Source organism: Castanea sativa, chromosome 5 (genome assembly GCF_040712315.1).
Source record: "Castanea sativa cultivar Marrone di Chiusa Pesio chromosome 5, ASM4071231v1".
NCBI lineage: Eukaryota > Viridiplantae > Streptophyta > Magnoliopsida > Fagales > Fagaceae > Castanea > Castanea sativa.
Genome location: NC_134017.1, coordinates 27921298 through 27939253, shown reverse-complemented (window position 1 = coordinate 27939253; position 17956 = coordinate 27921298). Strand labels below are relative to the sequence as shown.

The 17956-nt window shown below is 33.4% G+C and overlaps 1 long non-coding RNA gene across 2 annotated transcripts; it reads left to right on the top strand.

The window, feature by feature from the left end:
- The first annotated feature begins 11579 nt into the window (after positions 1–11579).
- LOC142634507 (uncharacterized) lies at positions 11580–17663 on the top strand. Of its 2 annotated transcripts, XR_012844195.1 has the most exons (3): positions 11580–12258; positions 13721–13972; positions 17219–17663. It is a non-coding gene; the product is annotated as an uncharacterized LOC142634507 (long non-coding RNA). The 2 variants fall into 2 exon arrangements; XR_012844194.1 differs by lacking the exon at positions 11580–12258 and having other exon boundaries at positions 12320–13972.
- The last annotated feature ends 293 nt before the right edge of the window (positions 17664–17956 follow it).

The following is a 17956-nucleotide window of genomic DNA, read 5'->3' as shown; positions in this document are numbered from 1 at the left end:
GGGAGATTCGGGCATGAGTCTTTGTTGAATTTTTTGGGTTTTTTTTGTGTTTGTTTCCCAAGAAAATTTCTAGGTTTGAGTTTGTTGGAGATTAGTTTGTTTACTGAGTTTATGGGTTTGATTTGCTGTAAAATTTAGTGTTCATTGTGTTAGAATTTGTTGAGTTTGATTGTGTTAGATATGTTAGGAAGAACACATTCTTGTGTTATTCCAAAAAAATAATGAAAAGCAATAAAAAAAAATACAAATTTAATTATTTAATTTAATGAGATTTAAGGTTTTGTTTTTTATTTTATTTTATTTTTAAATTTTCTGACATGGATTTTTATTATTAAAATGCTGATGTGTTATTTTTTAAAAGGTAAATAATTTTTTTTTTTATTAGTCACGTCAATATTTACTGTGTATACAGTATATTTCAGGCGTAAATGCATTTTTAGTCCCTATATTTTGATCCGATTTTTATTTTGGTCCCTACATTTTATTTTTACCACTTTTAGTCCCTAAACCAATTAACGCGTGACATTTAAGTCCTTACCGTCACCTAACTAACAGAAAATGCTGATGTGGCTAACGGTACAGTAAAATAATAATTAAAAAATCTATTTTGGCATTAAAAAATTGCCACGTCAGTTTTTAAATTAATTTTAATTAAATAAAAAAATTAAAAACAAAAAATTGAACATGAACAATCCCAGAATCAAGAACATGAACATCAAACCCAGAATCAAGAACATGAACATCAACAAAAACAAAATAGATTAGACTGAACCACACCCAAACCAACAACAACAAACCCACGCCGATCAGACCAACAACAACAACAAACCCTGCAACAGTAAGGTATACAAGAATGGATCCTTCCCTGCTTCGATAATCCCCAGCAGAATTCAATGATTCTTTGTGAATCGGACTCAAAGCTGTACGAATCAATCAAAATTTGATCAAAGAACCCCAACTTTCTAAACAATACCCAAAAATGAAAACCACACAAAAATGTGAAAAACAATCTATACAAAATCACAGGAATCCAAGACCTAAGAAACAAAATCTTTTCTGAAATTTTCGATAATATGCAAAACCCAGAACCTAAAACACAATGAAAATTAAACTCTTCAATCTCCCGGCTTCTAAGATGAAATCTTTGTTGTTAGCATTCTAACTTCTAACATCTAACAAAGATTCAAGTCCCAAACCCCATTAGAAACAAAACGAACCACAACACAACACAAAACTCTCTTCCACCGAGACAGAATCGGACCCTAACTTCAAGCTTGCTGGAGCTTTCTTCTTTGCCGGCGGAGACTTCACGCTCTTCGGCTTCGGTGCTTTCTTTGCCGGCGCCGCCTTCTTCGACGGAGTTGTTCTCGTTCAAGTCCTTGCCACCTTCGCCTTTGGCTTCGCAACTGGTTTTGCCTTCGCTGCAACCTTCGTCTTTGGCTTTGGCTTTGGCTTCGCAGTCACGAACTTCGCCTTAGGCTTCACAGACGCTGCGGCTTTTGCCTTTGGCTTTGGCTTGGTTGAAACTTTCTTTGCCTTGGGAGCCACTTTGGTTGCCTTCAGCTTTGCAACGGACTTAGGCTTCGCCGGAGCAGAAACGATTGAGGACTTCTTCACCGGAGCGGCAGGTTCGAGCTTGAATGAGTTTTTCACCTTGACGAGCTTTCCAGAGGCGATGAGTTTCAGATGTGAAAGCAAGTTTCAAACACACAAATCTGAAAGAAAGTTTCTAGAGGTGATGAGTTTCAAACACACAAAAAATCAGTTTTAGATCTGAAACTTTTGAAAAAGAAACAGTTTTTTGTTTTTAATTTTTTTTATTTAATTAAAATTAATTTAAAAGCTGACGTGGCAATTTTTTAATGCCAAAATAGATTTTTTAATTATTATTTTACTGTGCCGTTAGCCACGTCAGCATTTTCTGTTAGTTGAGTGACGGTAAGGACTTAAATGTCACGCGTTAATTGGTTTGGGGACTAAAAATAGTAAAAATAAAATGTAGGGACCAAAATAGAAATCGGATCAAAATGTAGGGACTAAAAGTGCATTTACGCCTATATTTCATCTGTCACCTTAGCATTTTCTATCACTAAGTTGACAGTAGGGACTACTTTAAAAACGATTTTTAAAAATCAGAGACTGACTTAGGAGCTAAATCACTTTAGAAACCAAATCGAGAATAGACCCAAAATATAGAGATCAAAATTGCATTTCTGCTAAATTTTAAATTTTTACTGTTAAATGCTCTAAAGACTCAAAAAGAGAGACGGATAATTTAAGTCTTCTGCGATTTTTATTTTATTTTTTCTAATTCCTTTTCAGGAAACTTCGAGGAAATTCATAAGGGATGCTAAGAAAATATTATAACTGTAAAGTGTAAACTTTACAGTTGTAATGTTTAGCATTTCGGTTTTGCTCCTGCAGATTCTTGCATGACTTTTCCTCTGTTTTAATGAAAGTCATGTTTCCCTTTAAAAAAAAAAAGTGTAAACTGAAGACAGTTTTCAGAGATATGCTAGGAAATTGTCGTTAGCCTTTCCAGCTCTTCTTTTTCTTTTTCTTCTTCTTTCTCGTGAAAAGCTAGTCAAAGTCAAACGAGTAACTTCAGGGAAATTATTATTATTTCTTTTTCTTTTTTTCCTTTTGTTTTTGGGTGTTTGGCTTTAGTAACTTTGGAAAATTCGAGGAAATTTCGTAAAGGATGCCAAATATATATGTTTTTCTTTTTAATTACAGTATTCTTTTAAAAACTTTTAACATATATGACTTATAAGCATCCATGTTAATGGAGTCATAATGTTAGTTATTTGGCTCTACTAAAATTTACTTTACCTTTTTATTTTACAAAACACTTAACATTAATGATTTTATTTTAGCTTTCAACATAATAAAATAATATAAACAACACAATAAAATAATTATTTACTACAATAAAATTATATATATATATATATATATATCCATCACAATAAACAACAATCACAACTACAGCAATGAATAGAGAGCTTTGATGAGGATGATGGATGAATTGGTGAATGGGCCAGTGATGGTGCGTGAGTCAATGATGATGAATTGGGTCGACGATGAGAAGGATGATGGATGGCATGGTGAGGAGGATGATGAATCGGCAGAGGTGAGAGTTTGACGAGGAGGATGAGAAAGAGGTGAGAGTTTGATTTGTTTAATTTGAGAAAGGGAATGAGTGAAACGGGTAGAGGAAAAAAGAAATAGAAAAAAAAAATTAATGTGAAGTGAGAATAAACAATCGTTTTTTGAGTTTAGTTTTGAGTTACAGTGCCCAGCCATAGATGGTTGTGCATTGTAACTGAGTAGGTAAAATTTTACTTATACCACCACCAATATTGCACCTTTTTGAATATGGTGGTGCTAAAAATGGCAATTTAGCTTTTTAGCACCACCAATACTAATGTTTTAGAGAGTTAGAACATTCTCTTCAAAGGTGTTAAAAATGCTAAATGCTGTAACACCTCAAATAATAAAAACATACCTATAATAAAGATGCTAAATGCTAAATTTTTTAGCATTGAGCTATAGTGAGCTGTTATTGATAACAGCTCACTGTAGCTGAATTTTTTTTATAAAAAAAAATTGCTTTTTATTCAGCCCAACATGCCCATCTTCTCTCTCTCATGGTTCAGCAATTGATTGTGGTCCAATGGGCATGGGTTGTGGGTCTGACGGTCCGATGGTCATGGGTCGTGGGTCATGGTGCGGTGTTTTTAATGGATCGTGGGTCCGATGGTTGTGGGTCCAGTTGGTGGCAGCAATGGTGGATGTTTTTTTTTTTTTTTTCCTTTTTTTGTTAGTTGTGGCATGGGTGGTAGGTTTGTGGTGGTTGTGGTATGAGTGGTGGGTTTCGTGGTGACTGTTAGTAGTGTGGTGGTCGACGGTGCTGAGAATAGCTGGATTAAGAAAGAGAGAGACAAAGGAGAGAGTGTCAGGGAGAGAGAGGAAGAATAAAAAATGAATAAAAAATAATAAAGAAAGAATATTTAAATGAAGTGTTAAAAAAATAGAAATTTTGATATAAGGTATATTGTAAAATAATGTGTTATATGTTATAAAGTTGGTTTTTTAGATGCATAATGCTAAAAATTTTAAGATCTTTAATAGGAATGCTCTTAGAGGCGGCTTTCTTATTAACAAGGTTTACATTACTAATCTAATTGAGAGATTTATCCAAAGATAATTGAATAAGTTTTGAGTTTTCTACATTATATTATACCCTTTTTTATAATTATATAAAGAGGAAAAAAAGTATGTCATTGCTTTGAAATTTATAATAATTCTTCTGTCAACTCTAATAGATGGAAATAATGAAACTTAAAAAAGCGTTGAGTTTCATTTTGATAAATGTGTTGAGATGTTTAAAAAATGCTTATTTTGTATGTTATACTTTGTTGAGATTTTTATAATATCAAATGCTTAAGAAACACTTATTTTATATGTAATATATTGTTGAATATGAAATAGATGTTAGTTTTTATTTTCATTAAAAAAAAATTGTTTTAAGCTTTGCCCCATCTGGTTTGAATCCTGGTTCCATCCCTGCACACACACAGCAGAAATCCAAATATTTATTTCCAGTAACCATGACTGAGCATGGTGGAGCAAGAACGGACATCAGTGACTTCGTGCGAGGCTTTGGCAGCAGATGCAAAAGGGGAATAGCAGACTCAGAGGTCGCCGTCGTGGGCGACGCAAGGAGGAGGAGTGGGTCTCGTCCGTTCGATATCAGCGGTAGGGATACGTTTCTAGGCCTTGCTGTTTTGAATGTTTTGTTGGATTGGAAATGAAAAAGCTGATTTCCGGTGGTTGTGGATTTCAGTCTTGGGTGGTTCAACCTTCAATGGTTTGGATGTTGATGGTGGCTGTAAATGGTCGAAACTGTGGTGGTTTTGATGGTTGTGTGAAGTTGCTAGGAAAATAGATAAAAAGAGATAATTGTAAAAAAAAAAAAAAAAGAGTTTTAATAACTGTGTGATTATTGTTTAGTTTTAGATTGTTGTGTTGCTGGAAATTAGAGAAATAAAATGTCCATAATATTTTCATAATATTTTTACAACAAATTCTAATTTGCAGGTTGTTACTAGTTGTTATTGTTGGGGCAAAAAAGTAATCTTAGTGTTAGATTCAAATTTGAACCAATAATAACTAACCACCTGTGATTTGTTGTAAAAATGTTGTGAACGTAGCATCTCTTTGGAAATTATGGTTAGTAGCTAAGAAAATGTTTTAAGAATACAGTAGAAAAAATAAAAGAAATTGAGGATTTTTCTAAAGAGAAATGATATGTCCACAACATTTTCACAACATTTTTACAACAAATCCTAAATGGCAGATTGTTATTGGTTGTTATTGTTATGGCAAAAAAGTAATCTTAGTTTTAGGTTCAAATTTGAACCAATAACAACTAACGACCTATGATTTATTGTAAAAATGTTGTAACCGTAGCATCTCTCTTTTTCTAAAAAATAATCATTTTTTGCTTTCAATTAATATTTTTAGTTTTTTACGGAGGGTTTTGTTTTAATTAAAATGCTTAGGTGGTTTTTTTAATATTTAATTATTTAATACTATATTATTATGTTAGCCACGTGTGTGTCAACAATGCAAACTATTTGCCACATAAATATTTTCCGTTAGTGAGTTAACAGTAGGAACCAAATTGACTACAACTTGAAAATAACATGGACCAAATTGACCGTTACTAAAATGTAGGGACCAAATTGACTGTGACCCATACCAAAATAGTGTTTTTGCCTTAAATATATTTAAAAAATTTTATAGAAAAAGATAAAAATTATAAATTTTTATATTTACCATAAAAATAATATCATAATGGTTTAAAATGGCCTATTAATAAGTCTAATAGAGTTGTACTCATTCAAGCTCCAACTTCCAAAATTCTCGCTTACGTAATGCAATGCACAGCTCTTCTTGAAAGTTTGCTTAATAACATTGATAGAGTAAATCGTAATTTCCTATGGGGGTCGTCCGAAAATACGAAAAAGACCCATTGGGTTGGATGGCACAAGGTCACAAAGCTTGAAATAGAGGGTGGGCTGGGAATACAATCTGCTAGAGGGAAAAATATAGCACTCCTTGCAAAACTCAATTGGAGGTTTCACCTTGAGAAAGATGCTATATGGACTAACATTCTCAGGAGCAAATATTGCTTTCATCGTAGACTAAATGCCATGAACAAAGAGAAGCTTCCTTGCTCTAGAACTTGGAAGGCTTTAAATAAAGGGGTTTTCAAGAAAGGCATCAGGTGGATTCTAGGAAGAAACAGCGAGCTTAGTCTGTGGCATGATTCTTGGACAGCCAATGGGTCCTTAAGGTCCCTTATTCAAGGACCTCTCGCGGTTGAAGAAGAGGAATTGAAAGTTAGAGATATGCTTGGATCCGATGGGTGGGATTGGTCTTATTTGTCAATCCAAATTCTGGATTCAATCTTGGGAAAGATTTGATCCATTCCTTACTCAATGACTTCTAATAATGGGGATGACAGATTAACTTGGAAAAGAGATAATAGAGGGGACTTTGACCTCAAGTCCGCTTATGCCATGGCCATTGATTGCAAGTTTGGTGACGGTAAGTTCACTCGTATTTGGGCGTGGAAGATAAAAACGCTGCATAGGATTAAAACTTTTATATGGCAATGATTGCACCAAAATATTGGAGTTGGAGTGTGTCTTGTGCAGCGATGTCTCAGCGAAAGTGAGGTCTACCCTTTGTGTAACAATGAGCCTGAAACGATTTTACATAGACTCAGAGACTGCCTTTTCTCTAAGAACATCTGGCACTGATTGGGCATTACTTCCAACAATAATTTTTACGAGGATGATCTTCAGCTTTGGATGGAGAAAAACTACAAATATCAGTCCCACAAGTTACGGCATCAACCCCCATGGAAGATTATTTTTCCGTTTGCTATTTGGGGTATATGGAAGCATAGGAATAATGTTATCTTTCGAGAACGTGCGGCCCATTTTGACATTCATTGAGATATTGTGTTTAGAGCTTCGAAATTCCAGTATTGTGCTCTTGATCCTACACGCATGGGCAACAAGACCATGGTGCAAGTCAGATGGGAAAAACCCCAACCAGGATGGACTCGACTCAACACAGATGGCTCGGCTCTTGGAAATCCAAGCAGGGCTGGAGGGGGCGGCATAATCAGAGACGACTAAGGGAATTGGGTTGCGAGTTTCTCCAGGAATATTGGTTTCTCCACTAGCTTCATTGCTGAACTTTGGGTCCTTAGAGATGGGCTTACCCTCTGCAAAAATCTAAATTTAATGCTAAAGCAATTGTTGTGCTACTCTCTAACCCTTCTTACTCTAAAAGCTTTGCCATGCCTATTGTTGATGATTGTAGGCAGCTATTTTCCCAGATTCCCCAATCCGGATTGGGCATAGCCTCTTGTGCAGACTTCCTTGCTAGGATAGGTTCCTATTAGAATAGTGATTTCATTTTGTACAATGATCTGCTTGTGGATCTTATGGATCTGTTAAGCTTAGATTCGGCTGGCTTGTATTGTAACAGATTGGAAATTAGTTTGCTAGTTTAATGAAAGTTTCCTTTTGATAAAATAAAAAAAAAGACGCCTATTAGTTAGGAGTCTTTTAGTTAAATATTGCAAAAAATGAAGTTTTTTGGTGTTATAGGCATTGTTCAAAGTTACTTGGCAAAATAAGGAAAGATACTGAATTTCGGCAACAGCATTGCTAAAATTGCAACAAAAAGTATGAGAGAGAAAAAGACAGTGACGTGTTGGCAGGATTTGAATTTTGGTAATCTCATTACCGAAGTTCTTGTTGCCCAACTCCCTGCCCAAATTTGTGCTCGAGGTGGAGCACTCAAAGGAAAATATGAATTGTGGCAACCAAGTTGCCGAAAATGGAGGGAAAAAAGAAAAAGAAAAAAAGAGAAAACAATTGTGGCAACCAAGTTGCCGAAAATGGGAAAAACAAAAAACAAAGAATTCTGGCAACCAAGTTGCCAAAAATGGGAGGAAAAAAAAAATTGTGGCAAGCCGAAAATGGGAGGAAAAAAGGGGAAAAATGATTCTTTTTTTTTTTTTTTTTTTTGAGTTTTGGGTTTCAAAGAGAAGAATCATGGGTGGATTGGAAGAGAAGCCCCACATATTTTATTTTATATTATTTTATTGTTGTTGGAAACCGCATAGATTTTATTTCATACTATTTTATTGTTGTCGGAAATCACGACAGATTTTATTTCTCTCTCGATCTGTGTATCTGATTCCTTTCTTCTTTTTCTTTCTTTCTATGATTCCTTTCTTCTTTTTCTTTTTTTCTAATCAATGTTTCTTTCTTCCAATGATTCCTTTCTTCTTTTTCTTTTTTTCTAATCAATGATTCTTTCTTTCTTTTTTATGGGTTTTGGGTTTCAAAGAGAAGAATCATGGGTGGATTGGAAGAGAAGCCCCACAGATTTTATTTTATATTATTTTATTGTTGTTGGAAACCCCATGGATCTTATTTTGTTGTTGGAAACTCCACAAATTTTATTTTATACTATTTTATTGTTTTTGGAAGCCACGACAGATTTTATTTCTCTCTCGGTCTGTGTATCTGATTCCTTTCTTCTTTTTCTTTTTTCCTAATCAATGATTCTTTCTTTCTATGATTCCTTTCTTCTTTTTCTTTTTTTTCTAATCAATGATTCTTTCTTTCTTTTTTTTGGGGTTTGGGTTTCAAAGAGAAGAATCATGGGTGGATTGGAAGAGAAGCCCTACAGATTTTATTTTATATTATTTTATTGTTGTTAGAAACCCCACAGATCTTATTTTGTTGTTGGAAACCCCACAGATTTTATTTTATACTATTTTATTGTTGTCGGAAACCACGATAGATTTTATTTCTCTCTCGGTCTGTGTATCTGATTCCTTTCTTCTTTTTCTTTTCTTCTAATCATTGTTTCTTTCTTTCTATGATTACTTTCTTCTTTTTCTTTTCTTCTAATTAATGATTCTTTCTTTCTTTTCTTTGGGTTTTGGGTTTCAAAGAGAAGAATCATGGGTGAATTGGAAGAGAAGCCCCACATATTTTATTTTATATTATTTTATTGTTGTTGGAAACCGCGCAGATTTTATTTTATACTATTTTATTGTTGTCGGAAACCAGGACAGATTTTATTTGTCTCTCGGTCTGTGTATCTGATTCCTTTCTTCTTTTTCTTTCTTTCTATGATTCCTTTCTTCTTTTTCTTTTTTTCTAATCAGTGTTTCTTTCTTCCAATGATTCCTTTCTTCTTTTTCTTATTTTCTAATCAATGATTATTTCTTTCTTTTTTATGGGTTTTGGGTTTCAAAGAGAAGAATCATGGGTGGATTGGAAGAGAAGCTTCACAGATTTTATTTTATATTATTTTATTGTTGTTAGAAACCCCACGGATCTTATTTTGTTGTTGAAAACTCCACAAATTTTATTTTATACTATTTTATTGTTGTTGGAAGCCACGATAGATTTTATTTCTCTCTCGGTCTGTGTATCTGATTCCTTTCTCCTTTTTCTTTTTTTCTAATCAATGATTCTTTCTTTCTTTTTTTTGGGTTTTGGGTTTCAAAGAGAAGAATCATGGGTGGATTGGAAGAGAAGCCCCACATATTTTATTTTATATTATTTTATTGTTGTTGGAAACCGCACAGATTTTATTTTATACTATGTTATTGTTGTTGGAAACCACGACAGATTTTATTTCTCTCTCGGTCTGTGTATCTGATTCCTTTCTTCTTTTTGTTTTTTTCTAATCATTGTTTCTTTCTTTTTATGATTCCTTTATTCTTTTTCTTTTTTTCTAATCAATGATTCTTTTTTTTTTTTTGGGTTTTGGGTTTCAAAGAGAATAATCATGAGTGGATTGAAAGAGAAGCCCCACATATTTTATTTTATATTATTTTGTTGTTGTTGGAAACCGCACAGATTTTATTTTACACTACTTTATTGTTGTTGGAAGCCACGACACATTTTATTTCTCTCTCGGTCTGTGTATCTGATTCCTTTCTTCTTTTTCTTTCTTTCTATGATTCCTTTCTTCTTTTTCTTTTTTTCTAATCAATGTTTCTTTCTTCCAATGATTCCTTTCTTCTTTTTCTTTTTTTCTAATCAATGTTTCTTTCTTCCAATGATTCCTTTCTTCTTTTTCTTTTTTTCTAATCAATGATTCTTTCTTTCTTTTTTATGGTTTTGGGTTTCAAAGAGAAGAATCATGGGTGGATTGGAAGAGAAGCCCCAAGGATTTTATATATATATATATTATCTTATTGTTGTTGGAAACCCCACAGATCTTATTTTGTTGTTGGAAACCCCACAGATTTTATTTTATATTATTTTATTGTTGTTGGAAACCCCACAGATTTTATTTCTCTCACGGTCTGTGTATCTGATTCCTTTCTTCTTTTTCTTTTTTTCTAATCATTGATTCTTTCTTTCTATGATTCCTTTCTTCTTTTTCTTTTTATCTAATCAATGATTCTTTCTTAATTTTTTTTGGGTTTTGGGTTTCAAAGAGAAGAAATATGGGTGGATTGGAAGAGGAGCCCCACTGATTTTATTTTATATTATTTTATTGTTGTTGGAAACCGCACAGATTTTATTTTATACTATTTTATTGTTGTTGGAAACCCCACAGATTTTATTTCTCTCTCGATCTGTGTATCTGATTCCTTTCTTCTTTTTCTTTTTTTCTAATCAATGATTCTTTCTTTCTATGATTCCTTTCTTCTTTTTGTTTTTTTCTAATCAATGATTCTTTCTTTCTTTTTTTCAGCTTTTGGGTTTCAAAATAGAAGAATCATGGGTAGATTGGAAGAGAAGCCCCACAAATTTTATTTTATATTATTTTGTTGGTTTTGGAAACCCCACAGATTTTATTTTATACTATTTTATTGTTGTTGAAAACCCCACAGATTTTATTTCTCTCTTGGTCTGTGTATCTGATTCCTTTCTTCTTTTTATTTTTTTCTTATCAATGATTCTTTCTTTCTATGATTCCTTTCTTGTTCTTCTTTTTTTTCTGATCAATGATTCTTTCTTTCTATTTTTTGGGATTTGGGTTTCAAAGAGAAGAATCATGGGTGGATTGGAAGAGAAGCCCCGCTGATTTTATTTTATATTATTTTATTGTTGTTGGAAACCCCACAGATTTTGTTGTTGGAAACCCCACAGATTTTATTTTATACTATTTTATTGTTATTGGAAACCCCACAGATTTTATTTCTCACTTGATTTGTGTATCTGATTCCTTTCTTCTTTTACTTCTTTTTCTGATCAATGATTCTTTCTTTCTATGATTCCTTTTTTTTTTTTCTTTTTTTTTCTTTTTTTCTGATCAATGATTCTTTCTTTCAATTTTTTGGGTTTTGGGTTTTAAAGAGAAGAATCATGGGTGGATTGGAAGAGAAGCCTTTTGCAGACTTGCAGTAGTTTCAGTTGGGCGGGTGAAATTTTTTAAGGGGAAAATAGTCTTTTTGCTGTTTCGTGTGGTGGCAATTATTTAAGCCATTAGATTAAATCTATGGATCCCAATTCTTCCACTTAATGAGAATCTAAAAATGTACTATAATTGAAGTATTCCACACGCGTAGTTGCCCAGCAGTTACTTCACTAGGACTTCAGAATAAAAAGGAGGGGTGAAAAGAAAGGAAATCACAAGTCGTACGAATCGCGACAAATAGGAAGCTCTGAAATCAGCGACCTTGATCATGCAAGGAAACTTCATTGAAAAAATGTCTGTCCCAGTTTTCACTTTAGAGACTTTTCATTGGAGGCTTTGAGTCTCTCCAAAATAAAATACGAAGTCTTGGTCAATATTGTTTAACCCAGAACTCATCCATAAAAACCACAGAAACAATTGAAAGAAAAAAAAATGGCCAGTTTAAATCTTGGAGAAAACGTAGAAGTCAATACAGAGCTAATTAAAAAAGCTTACTCTCTTGCAGTTAAGGTTCACAACAAGTATTCAGAGAAGGCATATAATGTTGAAGGAAGAAGTCGTAATTCATCAAATCCTATCATCTTTAGCTTTTCTGGATGTTGGTTTGAAAATAGTTGGTATGATGGAGAACCTTTTGGAGTAATGGAGATCAATCTTCCATTATTGTTTCCTTCTCTTAGAAGTATAGGCGTTAATGAAAATGCCTTGGTCAACAAAGCCTTTCTGCAGAGATTTGTAGACAAAATCTTGGGGAATTCAAATTTTGATCATGAGGTACTATTTGCTTCCTTCTTCTTCTACGTCTTTTCTTGGACTCTTTTTTTAAGGGGTACTTCTTGTTCATACTATGGATTTTTCTGTAACTTTTTTTTTTTGCACTATGTATTTACGCAATAAAACAAACTCATATCAAAACCCATTTTGACATTAACCCAAGTCTGTAAAGTGTAAACCCCCCATCCAACCACCGTTCATTTGAAACCCAAAAATCCAAACCAAAGCTATAACCACAACACATATCTGACACACACAAGCTCACCATCAAACAGATATTGAATCACAGCACATTCAGCCATACCCAAAACCCCCCATTTTTCAAACCCAAACAAAATCATACAGCTCTAGTCATCAAAATAATTAAAACTGAAATAAAAGGAAAAATAAGAGAAAATAAATTTGAGAGGGAGAGAGGGAAACCCGGTAGCCACTAGTGGTGGTGACACCGGTAATAAGCACCGCCAACGGTAGTGGTGTGGGTGCAATGAGAAGAGAGAGAGCTACGAGAAAACCTTGAAAGAGGAGAAGACTAGACCGAGAAGCATCACCGGTGGTGGTGGTGGTGGTGTGGGACGAGCTGAAGCCCACTGAGATTCGCCCATGGATTCCAAGAGAAGCTGAACTGCCGAAGTGAGAAGAGAAGAGATAGGAAAGAAATTGAAGCACGCGGATTGCCAGCGTGGGTTATGACGTGTTAATTTTATGAGCATTAGATTAAATCTATGGCTGAGATTTAAGGTATTGCATGAGATATGGATCCGAAAGTAATAACCAAAATGACATTCAACTCTGTTTTTGAAAACTGAAAACTCACATTGCTCTCTTCTCTAGTCTCTCGGTCTCTCTCTCTTGACGAATCCTATCTCATTTTTTTTTTTTTTTTTTCCTGAATAAGGTTAAGTTGCAACCGTGGGTTTGAATGGCTTTTAGTTTTTCTTTTAGTTGGGCTTGCTAGGCTATCTGGGCTGTTGGATAAGGGGGCCGAGGTTATAGAAAAGAGGGGCCCAACCCTAAAAATTCTAAAATTAGCTAACAAAAAAAAAAATTGAGCCAGGGCCCAGGCCCCTTGGCCCCCGGGCTGTCCAAATTCGCCATACATTTTTTATATGTCACGTAGCATTTTAATTTCTTTTAAAAATATGTTAGAAAATTTAAATAAAATAAATTGAAATTAAAAAATAATTTAATTAAAAACATTTTTACATTTTTTTTTTTTGGGTAAGAAACTTGTTTTTCATGTTATTCCCCAAATTAAAACATACGGCCTTCTTCTTTTCTATTGTTGCTCTTTTCCTTTTCTTTTATATTTTGATATTTAAATAACTTTCTAGAACATGACAAATTAGGTGGAGTTTGGATGGCGTTTAATAAGTCTGCGTTTGTGCATTTTGCTGAAAAACTGTCTGAGTTTAGATTTTTACACTACCTTTTCCCTCAATTTTTTGCTCTCTTCCTTCAGATGACATTACTCATAACCCAACCTCCGGATTCACTCATCTCACCCACCTCTCTGAACCAATATAAAATCACTTGACTTTTTCTGAGACCCAGCCTTTCTATCAAACTCCAGTGGTGTTGTTCATCTCATAATCTCACGCGTGGGGCACGGTTGAGAGAAGAACCCATCCAAGCAAAGACCTAGCACCACCCACACCCTCATCTCTCACCTGCGTCGACATCAGTCAGTTCATCAGCTCCGACCTCTGCTCAGGTGACCACGTTTTCTCTCTCTCCCTCCGTCAACCCACCTTGCTCTGTTTTGTATTCCTCTAAATTTCAATGTTTGTATTTTAAAGTTTTTGTTCAGGTGCTCTGTTTTGATTTTGTTTGTGTTTCAATGTTTTTTTTTTCAGTTTCTCTAAACATTGATGGGTTTTGTAAAATAATGAAATTTGTGTCTGATGGGTTTTGTAAAATAATCGACTTTGTCTGTGATGAAATGTGGACTGAGAAACTTTGATTCGGGTATATGTTATGGGTTATTGTATAATCCCATCTTTTTGTGACTTAGTTTGCCATTGTGTGTGCTGAGTCTTTAATAAATATTCGTTGCTTCTGTCTCCCTTCTTTTCTTTATATTGATGGTTTATCAGAAATTTCATATTTTGAAGCACTCCTTTATAATCACTTGAAGGGACTCTGTGTGTGATTTATTATAAATTCAATATCTATGGTCATTTCTTCTTGACAAGAGTGGCTGCTTTCTTTCTAATAACAAAGTGTACAACTGGGTTTATTCATTCTCTTGGATCAGATTGAGTCATCACTTTTATTTTGTAACTTTGTTTTGTAATTCTATAAAACTTGAGGTTCTGTCTACTTGAGGTTGCATCCTCTGGATTTGTTTGGATCTCACTTTCTGTACATAATTCTGGAAGACAAATTTTGTTTGATCTTTCAAAAGGCCAAAAGGACCCACATTGACATATTATTAAAACCTATGATCTATAAAGTAACGCATTGTTGTGCTGGGATATTTGTTACACTTGGTAGCCTCACAGATTTCAGAAAGTTATCTTAGTAAGGAAATGATTTTTATTCTTTCTCGTAGATTGTCTGCTTTTGTAGTTTTTAGCATAAGTGTCATGTTTACTTCCTAGCGTAATCTGACCAAGGTTATCATACACAGCAAGAGGTATTTGTGGAAATTGTTTCCTGAAGTTGCAAGATTTTGTAGTTTTGAGAGTAGACAGTGGTGGAGACCACGACCTATGAAGAGCCAATAAGGGTCTAGTTGGTTTAGACCACCACTTAAAATATTTCTAAAGAAAATTTGATTGAAGCTCAGAACTGGATAGAATGTATTAATTACAACCTGGGATTATAAACGACAAATAACTTTGATTAGTTTCTATGCATCACTCCCTAACATGGTGTTTAAATTAAATATAACATGTTTGCCATTTACTTTATTAAACTATAGTTTATTTGGGGGTCAGTATATATCTTCATTGTCAATGCCTTCTTGACAATGTATTTTGAGACTTATATATTATTCCCATAATTTGACAATGGAATATGTTATATCATCTTTATGTTAACATTCAAATTTTATTTTTATATATATAGATATATTGTTTCCTGGATATGTAAACAAATTAGATTGTTTACAATGCACACAGGTTATGTCAAAGCATTGTTGATAATGCATAGGTTATGTCAGAATGTTGATATTTATGTATTTTGATTAGTTTATTTATGTCAAAGCATTGTTGATAATGCAAAGGTTATTTATGTATTTGATATATATGTATTTGGAAACCCCACAGATTTTATGTACTTTAGTTTATAGTTCTCATTTCTGTGGGATTAAAATATGTATTTGGAAGACATTTCTCATTGAACAAAGAATTCTGGTAGGTAGGACTCTAAATTTCCTAACCTGGTGTACTTTAGTTTATAGTTCTCATTGGCAAACTTCACACCAAATATTGAAACTCCACTTCTGCCATCACCAAGTGTAAAATCACCTATTTGAATCATAAAGTTGTGAATAATTTTATGAAATGTGCTCCCTTATTCCTTTCTCCACTGTTATGAGACGGCTCATTAAATTTGTAGCAGAAAACATAAGAGACTACTGGCCATGGAAATCAACTCAAATCATAAAATGGCACTGCGAAGGGAGAAATAATCCAAAATGTAGAAGTAGATTTCATCTAATTAAAGATATAAGAACGGAGCAAAAGTTACTAAGAGCTTAAGTGTTTCCTTCAAAGAAAATGTAAAAGTCAGTAACTTCCTTTAACAGGAAGAGATATAAATTGAGATATGTATAAGACAGTGGCCTCTAGTTTACTTGGGAATCATACCTATAGTTTTTGGAACTGTATTACCAAAGAGGTTTCTAATCTGAGCTCTTTGTTTTTTTAAGTAGTCTTTAATTTGAGTTCATATGCCACACCTAGAGTGCTTATGCTAGGGATTTTTTAGGGAGGGTAAATCATAAACACCTAAACCATCACCAAATCATAGTGTCCAAACCATATTTGACCCCAAATGCATAAACCTTTCCCTCACAGTCTTTTAAACCCCTCAAACCACCTTTTTTTTTATTTTTTTTTTATTTTTTTGAGAAACCTAAAGCCACTCATTTAACAGTAAAAGTTCCAACTTAACTAATTTTCTAATTTGTTATGCATCTACAGAAAAACTTTTTTTTTTTTTTTTTGCTTCAAATATATTTCTACTGAGGTGACCACTATTTGGTCACTTAAGATAGAGAGCACTAAGCACATAAACTTGTGGAATCTATATTCCACTTCAAAAGTTCTTATGTGATCATTTAATATAAAAAAATTCTACCAAATAACTTAATCAAAGCAAAATCTAACCCAAATACCAAAAATCAAAATCAATCCAACCAAAATACCTAACCTAAATCACATATAATGACCCAAAAAAAAAAAACCTTCACTAGTAGTGGCAATATTTTTGTTTATGGGTTCTCATTTCAACTCTTATTTTCTTTTCTAAGAAACTCTTTCTTATCTGTATATATCTAATTGTGTTTCCCAAATAAGCAATTAGTTGGAACACTTCATAATTGGCATGCTTTTCATAAGAATAACCCACCGAATTGTTCCAAAAAAATTTCAAAGGAAGAGAGCATGATCAGCAATAATATACTATATCAAGCTTTGGCATGAATGAGGTTTATGTGAGAGCATGACTTTTTTTATAAAGAAATTATTATTTACATGTGTTTGATAATTTTGCATAAATGGTGTTTGAAAAATGCAACTTGAAACGGTTTTAGGATGTTTGCATAGTATAAATTAAAATGTTAAACCTTGATTTTCAGCCATTAATCATTTTTCATGGAAGAATTGCTTGTTTTCATCTTTGCAATTTAAAGATTTTTTCTTTTAGATGCAACTAAAGTTTGCAAGCAAGCTTGGAATTTTCAGATTTTGGTTCATTCTTTGTAATAATAAATTTTTTTTTGGTAGTGCAGGCATGCGATGCTTCTATTCTGTTGGGTTTGCTGAAGAAGAAAGAAACAATGATGCTCTTGTATATTTTATCTATCAGATTTGTTACATGTATATCACGGCAAGCATGCAAGACCAAATTATGCAACATTTTTGGAGTGACATATTGATAGGGATCAAGTTAAACACATCCACGTTGATAAGGAGATGGAGATGAAGATGAAGTTTAAGTCCCATGTATTTCAATATTAGTTTAGATCGGGTTTAATAAGCTTTAGCTATCTTATAGTGTTGGGTAGATGCTCATAGAATGCTTATCAATTTCTTGTAATGTTGATTTATATTCAGCCATGTGGAATAAATAATGTTTGATTAGTTTATTAACTTATGTGAACCATTTAAAACACAAGATTTGAGCTCCTTTTGTATAGACCCTTGTTATCATTTTGGTGTTACATAGTTGTTCTATTGTTGTGTGTTATGAACCATTTCTGGGAGTTACAGAAATCAGTTTAGTGTGATGTTTATCATGTAGGTGGAGTTGTTTTCTAATTCAGTTAGGTCAATTTAACAAGTTGTGTTTATTGAGTCTATTGTTTTCAAGTCCTAGCGTGTTAGATATTAGCTATTTTCTTTCCTTCATTTTAGTGGTTGTAATTCCTTGTTTTTCAAATTTAAATGTTGTAATTGCTGGTATAAAACCATTTGTGTTGCAATCCTAATTTCTTTTGTGTCAAAACCAGCTCCTTTTAGTATTAAAA